The sequence below is a fragment of the Puma concolor genome, chromosome A1, assembly GCF_028749965.1.
Source record: "Puma concolor isolate L17-30 chromosome A1, mPumCon1.1.hap2, whole genome shotgun sequence".
Taxonomy (NCBI): domain Eukaryota; kingdom Metazoa; phylum Chordata; class Mammalia; order Carnivora; family Felidae; genus Puma; species Puma concolor.
In genome coordinates, this window is record NC_141667.1 from 188,184,885 (window position 1) to 188,195,324 (window position 10,440).

General features: G+C 40.2%; 1 pseudogene; it reads left to right on the forward strand.

Moving 5' to 3' along the window:
* Positions 1 to 9,636: 9,636 nt before the first annotated feature.
* Positions 9,637 to 10,130, forward strand: LOC112861236 (small nuclear ribonucleoprotein Sm D2 pseudogene; annotated as a pseudogene).
* The last annotated feature ends 310 nt before the right edge of the window (positions 10,131 to 10,440 follow it).

Genomic DNA, 10,440 nt, shown 5'->3' on the forward strand with positions numbered 1-10,440 from the left:
GAAAGATACTTCTAAATCTACCATATTGCCAAGGACGTAAATTTCCAGGGGCAGTTGGTACATGTTTTTCTTCCCTGAGATATAAAAGGTGAAAGAAACAGGTAGATGAAGGTAGAGTTGGAAAACTCACTGTACTCAAGAAACATTTTCGAACAATGAAAATAAAGTTAATCAGCAATGTTAATTAAGTTCACACGTTTTTTATCTAATCATTTTACTTATTTATTTATTTTTTTTTTTAATTTTTTTTTTTTTTTCAAAGTTTATTTATTTTTGGGACAGAGAGAGACAGAGCATGAACGGGGGAGGGGCAGAGAGAGAGGGAGACACAGAATCGGAAAGAGGCTCCAGGCTCCGAGCCATCAGCCCAGAGCCCGACGCGGGGCTCAAACTCACGGACCGCGAGATCGTGACCTGGCTGAAGTCGGACGCTTAACCGACTGCGCCACCCAGGCGCCCTATCTAATCATTTTAGAGTAACGATGTAAATAAGTTGGGGTAGTTTTTATGAGCGATACGTAAATAATGTGATAATGGAAGTAAATCTAAGTTGTTAAAAAAATAAAGTATTAGTACATGTCAGTGTAATAATTACTAATAGTCTATTGTACTAATGATGACAGGAAAATAATACACCACTCTTTGAGCGACAACCAATTTCAATTATAACATGTTGCATTAGTGTCCTTTTTCATTTAGCTTTCTTCCCCCCCACCCCCCCCAATACGGAGTGACCTCTTTTTCCTGTTTTGGAAAGGGTCATTTTCTTTATGGATGAAAAACTTTGATTTTGAACTACTGCCTACCTATCCTCTCAAAATGCTTTTATAGGCTTGAACATGGACACACAAGATTTGGAGAAATACTTGCTCCAAACATTGCATGAGATAGTCTAATTGGTATCGGTACTTTGAGCTCCCCTAAAGACTACGGAAACAACACTCACAGCCAGATTCAGGGATATGGAACTGCACTGTCTACAATTAAATGAATACTAAATAAATTTTATTAAAATAGGTATTTAAAGTTAGTATAATCAATAATATATATGGATTGTCCCACTTCACTTTATGAGCTATCTTTACACCACTGAAATGACTGTTTAATCCTTAGACCTTCTACACAAAATTACCACAGTTTGATTCCTGAGCCAAAGACTTTCAGAGAAATCTTACATATTTATATGACAGTTTTACAAGTTGAGTTGTTTTTGAAAAATAATGTGGTAGCCTGAAAAATGGACCAGGATTCAGGTATATATGCTTTTGATTGTACATATGACTTCCACCAGAGTGCATGTGTATATCAAGTCCAAGCCTCTAGTGAACGTTCTTATGTGCATAAGACGTAGATTAGAAGGAGACTAAGATTTTTGACACCTAAGGATTTGAGAACACTGTAAGTCAAAAACATTATTCTGGGTTGTCAACAAGTCCAGATTCTGATACATGTTGATAGCGACCCATACGTCCCATAAATATAGTAAATGGATGTGTGACTTCAGACCCACAGGCACGCACCGATACCCCAGACTGACGTGGGTATAGGCAACCCTTTATGTCTGTTCTGACTTTGGCTTTTGCAGCTGCTGTTTTCTCAGTGTTGTCTCCGGGGCAGTTTCCTGTTGCCATAGCTGATGGCCTGCCCACGCCTGCCTGGGCCTTTCAAGTGTCAACACTCCCAGGCCGGCTGCAGTGGTCAAATGCTTGTTAATGAGATATAGCAGCTGGGTAGGGGTGAACCACTGAGACGGATAAAGGAATGCCGCTGGTGCAGGAAGCGATGCCTTTTGAATCTTTTCAGCAGGGTGAAAGCTTTCAAATCAAAGAGGGTATGTTGTATTCATTAATAAACCCAAGTTCCCATGCAGTCACATTAAAGCCAGCAGTTTAACTTTGCATCAGACAGGTGAATCCCCCCCTCCCGTTTTACCCTGAAAGACAATGAACAAGAAAACAGGGCTTTAGCTTGGAACAAAGCAACACTTCCTCATCTGTGGGGCTGACTGTACTGTTAAACCAAGCAGGGGTTGATGCATTCTTTTTCAATTTATCCTTTTGTCCATGTATTTGTGTGTGTGTGTATGTGTGTGTGTCTGTGCATGCACGCGTGCGTGCGTGTTTCAAAGCTCATAGCAACCACTCATGCTCCCTACTCTTGAGTCTTTCAGCCAGAGCATTGCTTTTTCTCCTTTTCTTTCAAAACCTGGTTTTCAAAAACTGAATTAACAATTTAACAACTACTTGTGAGGAAAACTACATAGATGTGGACGTGGGGCCATACTGTCTCTGTCTCAGACGAAATATAGCTGCACACCTGCAACCCCCTACCCTATCCCAACCTGGAGATGAAGCCACTTCTCCAGGGAGTAAGTAGAAGCTGGCAGCATCATGAGACAGCTCCGACAGCTAGGAGAAGCCAGAAGGGAGGAGCGGGGGAGGAGAGCGAAAGTCTCTAACCGGCAGGAAGTCCTGAAGAGAGTGTGCAGAAAAGGGTTCTTATTTTTAAGTGCTAGAAAGTCACACTCAGAGAGAATGAAAACAGTCACAATAAATAGCATCAGAGATAGATTATCTATTTTAGGGTCATTTGAGAGAATTCAGAATGAATGATAATTTTAGGAGCAGGGATGTGTAACTTGGACCAATGGAGGTTTACAGATATTCTTGCCTCTCACTATCTCCAAGATTGTTTTCAACAATCTTATTCAGCTAATAATTCACCAGGGCTAACTAGGCACTACAAAGCAAAGGTAGTATCTATGTTTTATTCTAATGACATTTTTAACTGCAAAGATTAGCTATCCAAGAAAATAAATATAGTGGGAGAGATGCATTCTTCCAAGTGCTTCAGTTTTTTTAAATATTCACAAATTGATTTATTTTAGACTTCAATTCTTATGAGAAGGTCTTTAAGCTACAGGAAAAGAGAAATAAAAATCCCATTTATTAGATAATTATGATAATATGTCAGGCACCAAGCGAGGTAGACACTTTAAAAAAATGTATAGAAGAATGTATACACAAAGGGGAAGCCCACCAAAATTCTGCCGAAACTCAACAATTCATATTTCCTTAAAAGACGCTGTCCGATGGCTGGTTTTTAAAACCTCATCTCCTTCTGCCTTTATCCCTTTTTGAACACCTCCAAAAAGCTGCTGAATCTTGTCCTTCCAGGAGCAATAACAGTTGACTCACTTAGAACCACTGCCTCTGCCCTGGCACCCAGGAATTTGTCTCTCTTCCTAACAGCATCCAGTCCAAACACATAAGGTGTGAACTGGGTATCCACCAGTAGCCTACAGCGCTCCCTCCAGGTGAGGGATGGAAGACAGAAGCACATACCCAAGCCCTGTAATAAGCAGCTCAGACTTGCACTCTTCCTGTATTCCTTTGCTTTTGACTTCATGGATCTTAGTAGTTCCTTGAAAAAGCAAAACCCTAAACAGCACAAAATTATTACAGTTACTATGTAAAACAAAACAGAAACCACATTCCCCAGAGCACACGTGCACTTAATGCAGGTTTGGCATCTGATACACCTCTGCATTTTGTTCTGTGCTTTTCTACCTGCCCCCCAAACCACCTCCACTTTGTACCATATTCTCTCATTTCTTTTGCTTTCTTCTTCTTTTTTTCCCCCCTTGGTTAAGAAGGTTTTGACTTAAAACTGAAAATATTCTAAGTGACAAGTAAGTAGCCCCTTCTCAAATAAAACCTGCAATAACGTGCCTGGATTACATTAAGGAATGCTGGAGGGGATCCCAAAAACCAGAGTTTGAATAGTCAACCTGACAGAATCCTAGGACACCATTGAAAGGGCTCCTGTTACCTAACTGACTTAGAGCTAATCAGTGTAATCCTCATGACAATACCTTGCCTGGCTTCAGGAACCTGCTGCAATACCCTGTGGGCACAGGGGGAACTGGAGGGAGCCACTGGGTGTGCCCCACACCTCTGGCACAGTGATGTGACAGGAGCTGCCTTGCCCTCTGGCTCTGCTTTTCAACAATGAGGACCAAGAAGTTTCACAGAGTGAGATAACTTAGATTTATTAAGGTGAGTAACCTCAACATGGAGACAAAAAGAGAGAGAAAACCACAGAAAGCCATCAACAGCTCATGTCCAAATCCCAGGAAACCTAGTAGCAGTGAAAGTAAGTTTCTTGGCAGAAAAACCAGATTGGTCTAGAAAGAAGTTTTGGGAAAATGTTTGAACCAGTCTCGACAGAATGAGAATGTTTCTAAATGAGCCCTTTGACTAGTTTTCTCTTGGACAATGTAAAGACCAAATAAGGGGAGAGTAGAGGAGTGGTTAAATCTTTTAGGAGTAACAAACTTTCCTCTGGCTGGTTAGCCCATTTCTGAGAATTTGCCTCAAGACTCTTTTTTTTTTTAACGTTTATTTATTTTTGAGACAGAGAGAGACAGAGCATGAACGGGGGAGGGTCAGAGAGAGAGAGGGAGACACGGAATCTGAAACAGGCTCCAGGCTCTGAGCTGTCAGCACAGAGCCTGACGTGGGGCTTCAACTCACGAACCGCAAGATCATGACCTGAGCCGAAGTCGGACGCTTAACCGACTGAGCCACCCAGGCGCCCCAAGACTCTTTAAAGCATAAGAATGCAAGAATAGATGCTCAGAGTCACTGGATCTGTCCCCTCCCAGATCTGGTTGGCATTGGTAGGTGGTACAATATCTGTCTTAGGATGGACAACAGTGCCTTTTGTCAAATGTCCCTCCCACTCAAGGGAAACAAAACAAAACTCCCAATATTTGCTATTGACACGTTTTAAAAAGAACATATCTGTTGTGAGATTCTTGTTTGAAGTGGTTTCATCAGAAAGAAAGGCACATACATTTACACTCTGGCCTTACTTCATTTCAGGCCATGCTGCCCATGAGAAGGAGGGTTGATACAGAATACCACTCTCATTTATATTTCTATCCTGCCGGCACAACTTAACAAAAGTAAAGAACACCCAAGGAAGGAAAGGGAGAGAAGTTGAGAATTAGAAATATATTCTATGGCTTCAACATAATTTTGAGTGAGACTGATAATCTCCAATGGCCTGAATAGCAAGATGGTCCTGTTGGCTATCAGCATAGGCTATGGTTAGATTACTATTTCTTATCTCTCGTTCAAAGCTCTACTTCAAAGGACTACTATCAATTTTTCAACTAGACAGCAAAAACTCACAATGCCTTAGAGCACTCAAGAGTGAGGAAACTATGAAAGAATTCTTTCTTGGGTTAGAGGTAGGTTTGTTGCATGTTGAAGAGAAAATGGCTGCTAGTCTAAGTTACAGCACCAAAGTACTGATGAGTGAATAGGCACAGACTAAGTCCCTGGGAAATAAGGAACGTAATTAGAAGTCAGAGTAACAGAGTGTTTGGATGAAACTGAATTTAATTCAATTCTAAGCTGGAAAAAGCTAGACATTGTATCCCAGCAAACCATTCAATTTATTCCAGTAATTTTCTTAACAATTCACTCACTCAACAAGTATTTATTGAGCAACTATAAGCTTCCAAGATCTGTTAAGGCATTGGCAAAACTGCAAAGAACAAAATAGGTGAGAAGCCTGTGAGATAGGTGATTCTCTGTGAGAATCACAGGGTTTATATCCTAGAAATTATTACCATTTTGCTATACAGTCAATACAACCATGTAGCCTGCAAAGATGGGCCTTAGTCCATCATTCTGACCATTTTCTGTAAAAATTTATATTTAATATATAATACTGAAGCCTTATTATTAATCTAAAGTATGGGCAAAAGAGACCTTTTATGTGACATAATACTATTAATCGTAGCTTAATTTGATGGTGTGTGTGTGTGTGTGTGTGTGTGTGAGAGAGAGAGAGAGAGAGAGAAGAATACATTTTAAAATGTGAAATCCAGAGAATATTACAGAGAAGAGAGTGACAGGTATTTTGAGGAGAGGAAATGGGCCTTCCTGGAGGCATTCTATTTTTTCCCCTCTATATCAGAGGTTCCTGAGGGAAATTATTTTCTAGAATCCCCTAAGATACTTTCTTCAGGACCAAGTGGTTGCAGTTTACCCAACTCAAGGCAAAGGAGAATAGCATCGAGAATATGCACCCACCTGGGTGGCTCAGTCGGTTGAGCATCCAACTTCAACTCGGGCCATGACCTCACGGTTCAGTTTGTGAGTTTTAGCCCCATATTGGGCTCTCTGCAGAGCCCACTTTAGATCCTCCGCTCCCTCTCTCTGCCCCCCCCCCCATTCACACTCTTCTCTCAAAAGTAAACATTAAAAAATTTTTTTTTAGTTTTAAAAAAAAATATGCACTGTGTACAGAGAATTTGTAATAAGGACCGAATCCAAGGATACAAGAGAAGCCTATGTGTTACAGAGGAGAGAATGGACCTGGAACTTAACGGTTTATTAAGTACTAATTCTGCTAAATATTGTTTCCTGTATAGAAACAGGCCAAGTATTACCTAGTGATAATAAAACTTGAAGTCAAAAAATAGAAAGGCAGGAGTCTTTAAAAAAAATCTTTAAAAAAAAATCCATATATATATATATATATATATGCCTTGTTAAATTTTAAATAAGCTTTGGAACAATAATAAAATCATCATTGGGACAAATCCTTATCTTTAAAGATAAGGATTAAAGAATTAAACACAGTATACTGTATTTTCGAGTGCAAGGACAACAAGGAAGTTCTCTGTAAAAAATGCCCATCTGTTTGAAGCACTTTCTTTCATTTCTCCACCTTTGCCTTGTATTGGACTCTTCCCTCATCAGTGCCCTAAAAGGCACGTGATACTTTTGTTTTCCAACACATTCTCTTGAAGCACCTAGTAACTTCTGCTCAGTATTCTAGACATTATAGCAGATTTGATTATATAGAACACTGCTTTTGTAGTTCAGTATCTATGTATCTGTTCTATATCCTCTTCCCTCCATACAGCACACTAAACAAAAAATAAGCAAAAACAAACAAAAATAAAACCAAAAAAACTCTAAGAGATGCACTGCAGGCTAATCCCAAAGAAGGAAGTTAACCCTTTGATTTTTATCTCCCACAAGCTCCAGTACAAAAGGCATTCAGTTGTCCCCATTCAATTTGAGTTTCTGCCATCTTATTTCAAAATCAAATCATGACTATTTATGACTATTATTATGACAATTTTTGAGTATTATCAGGCTCTGCCTTGTTTTTCTTAAATTTAACAGACATCTATACTATAGATGCATCTATTCCAAACTTTTTTTTTTTTAATTTTTTTTTCAACGTTTATTTATTTTTGTGACAGAGAGAGACAGAGCATGAACGGGGGAGGGGCAGAGAGAGAGGGAGACACAGAATCGGAAACAGGCTCCAGGCTCTGAGCCATCAGCCCAGAGCCTGATGCGGGGCTCGAACTCCCGGACAGCGAGATCGTGACCTGGCTGAAGTCGGACGCTCAACCGACTGCGCCACCCAGGCGCCCCATTCCAAACTATTTTTAACCATCCACTCGGATTCAGTGAGTCTCACTGTTGGCATGCACTGAAACTCATGTTTCCAAAGTGACAAGACTTTTTCTTCAAATTGATTAGGAGAGTAAGGAAAACTGGACACTTTCTTTACACAACAGAAATAGCCCAACTAAATAATTCACGTAAAAAATTCCCTTTAGAAATCGTTAAATCAAATAAACTCGTTTTTGCTGGGTAGTCAAAGGTCTGCATTAGAAGCAGCTAGTCTTGTACTCTGTATGATCTCTTGGAGGGGGGTGGTTAAGAAGTCTAGTCAGAGGAGCAGCAACTTTTTAAATTCTCTTGAGAATGAGTTAACACAAAGGCTGGGTCCAGCTGATTGAAACTTGGCTGATGCAACCCACTGTCTCCCCAACAGACTGAGCTGCAAGTTATATAAACCATAAGGATGATTAATGTGTTCAGATTAGTCATGCCAAGATATGGTTTAGCAGTCACCTGAAGACACCCAGCTAAAGTCCATATCGCCTCAACTCTTCCAGAACCTAATGGAGTCTTGGGAGGCATTACTGAATACAGGTGCCCCTCATCTAGGAACACTAACAGAATTCCAAACTCTCAACAAAAGTTACTATGTTATTATGAAATGATTCAAACTGCAGTAGGATTTTCCCTGCGAGTTACCCCTAAGGTATAAACTGCTTTATGCATGTAAGCATTGTTTGATTTGCGGAAACTTGAATTATATTCAATGTTCCTATGGCACATTCATTGTGTAAAACAGACAGTACATAAATTGAAATCTTAACTCTTACTGAATGGTAAGCACAGAGGAACTGATTGGAGAATAATCAAGTTTCAAAAATCTACTTTACACAAAACCATGGAGAGCAAAGGATAAGCAATCTGGCCACAGCAGCCACAGATCGTAAAGACTGAACCCAACCATCATCACGTCTTAAACTTCTAAAATGTAGAATGTTTAAGCCACTACAACTTTTTAATCTATTTAATGTTGGCTATATTGTATGAATCATTCAACAGTTACAACTCAAGTTTGACCTTTCACTTTCTTATCTAGAGAAAATTTCATTTTCAAGTATCCAAGAATATTTAAACTATTTGAAGTATTTCAAGAGAACTTTTGGCACTTGTCACCAAGCTCAATAGCTAACAGTTGCTGCCACCTATAGGCCCAATTTCAAGAGAAGAAGCTGGGACTTGAACAGGGCCTTGCACAGTTTAACAGAGCAAGTTTATTTTTCTTTCTCAGGGAAAGACACAGTTGGTACCCATAGACTGCTGATACAGCTCCCTGAGAAAAGAAGATTCAGATATGACAAATTTTACTGGCTCCTTCAGCCACAATCTCTTTAAACCACCTCATGGGTTAGGGGTGGGGGAGGGAGCAGCCAGAACTTTAAACCATCAGCCTCTCTGCTCACAAAACAAATGAAACAAAACGAAATCAAGTTAGCAGTCAAATTAGCGAGGTCTTCAGTCACATATCATTGTAATTGTCACGGCCATACAATCATGTGAAAAAAAGTGACAAGGAGATACTTTCTTTTGTGTCAATTAGCATGTTCTCACATGTGAGAATCTGAATTTTTTGGACAGACTCTCTCTCTGCTGGAGATTTTGTAAACTCTTCACTCTGAGACTAAACATCTATATATCTATACCTGTATCTAGAGATGTGTGTGTCTATACAACTATATAGATATTATATATATATATATAAAATATTATATTTTTAAAAACTGTCTTCTAACTTAAAATGACATGTGAAAGTAGTCTTTACTACCTCCATTTTACTGATTCAAAAAATCCTAAGGCTAAAGGGCGCCTGGGTGTCTTGGTGGGCTGGCCATCCAACTCTTGATTTTGGCTCAGGTCATGATCTAACAGTCGTGGGATCGAGCCCGTATCACACTCTGCTGGGCATGGAGCCTGCTTGGGTCTCTCTCTCTCTCCCTTTCTCTCTCTGCCTCTTCCCCTGCTCATGCTTTCTCTCTCTAAAAATAAATAAACAAACACTTAAAAAACAAAACTAAGGCTGAAAGAAAAAAAGTGTATCCATTAAAAAAAGTTAAATCTCAGCTGCAGGATTTTTTTTTTGTAATCAGTAAAACGCAGAGAGTAAAGTCTACCTTCAAATATCACTTTAAGGGGAGGCAGGAGCAACACGGAGGAGACGGCACTGACCTGGGAGTGCAGCCACTACCACCATGAGCCTCCTCAACAAGCCCAAGGGTGAAATAGCCCCCGAGGAGCTGCAGAAGCGGGAGGAGGAAGAGTGTAACACGGTCCACTCTCCGTGCTCACGCAGTCGGTCACGAACAACACCCAAGTGCTCATCAACTGCCACAACAACAAGAAGCTCCTGGGCCGTGCGAAGGTCTTCGACAGGCACTGCAACATGGTGCTGGAGAATGTGAAGGAGATGTGGCCGAGGTCCCCAAGAGCGGCAAGGGCAAGAAGAAGTCCGAGCCAGTCAACAAGGACCGCCACATCTCCAAGATGTTCTGCGCGGGGACTCCGTCTGTCATCTTGATCCTGCGGAACCCGCTCATCGCCGACAAGTAGGGGCCTCGTCCCCGCTGTCATCCTGCGAAGACCTGCCCTCTGTAATGGGAATAATAAAGTCCTGTGTTTTTCTTAAAAAAAAAAAAAAAATCACTTTAGGGATTAGAAGACATTTTATTTTTATATACTATATATTTACATATATGTACACGTAAATGAGTATGTTTGTATTTATTCACTGAATATATTCTCAGTGAATAGCACACCATAGCTTATAAAAATGTTAGCTCTGTTACACCACTAATTTTATGATATTCGGGAAGTCATTTCATAATTGGACTTCTGTTTCGTTATTTGTAAAGGGAAGAGCTCAGACTAAGTATTTTCTAGATTCCCCCTGTGCTAAATATTCTAGCATAAGGCTTTTGAGTATGGCAGTCCTCTCTACCCACCC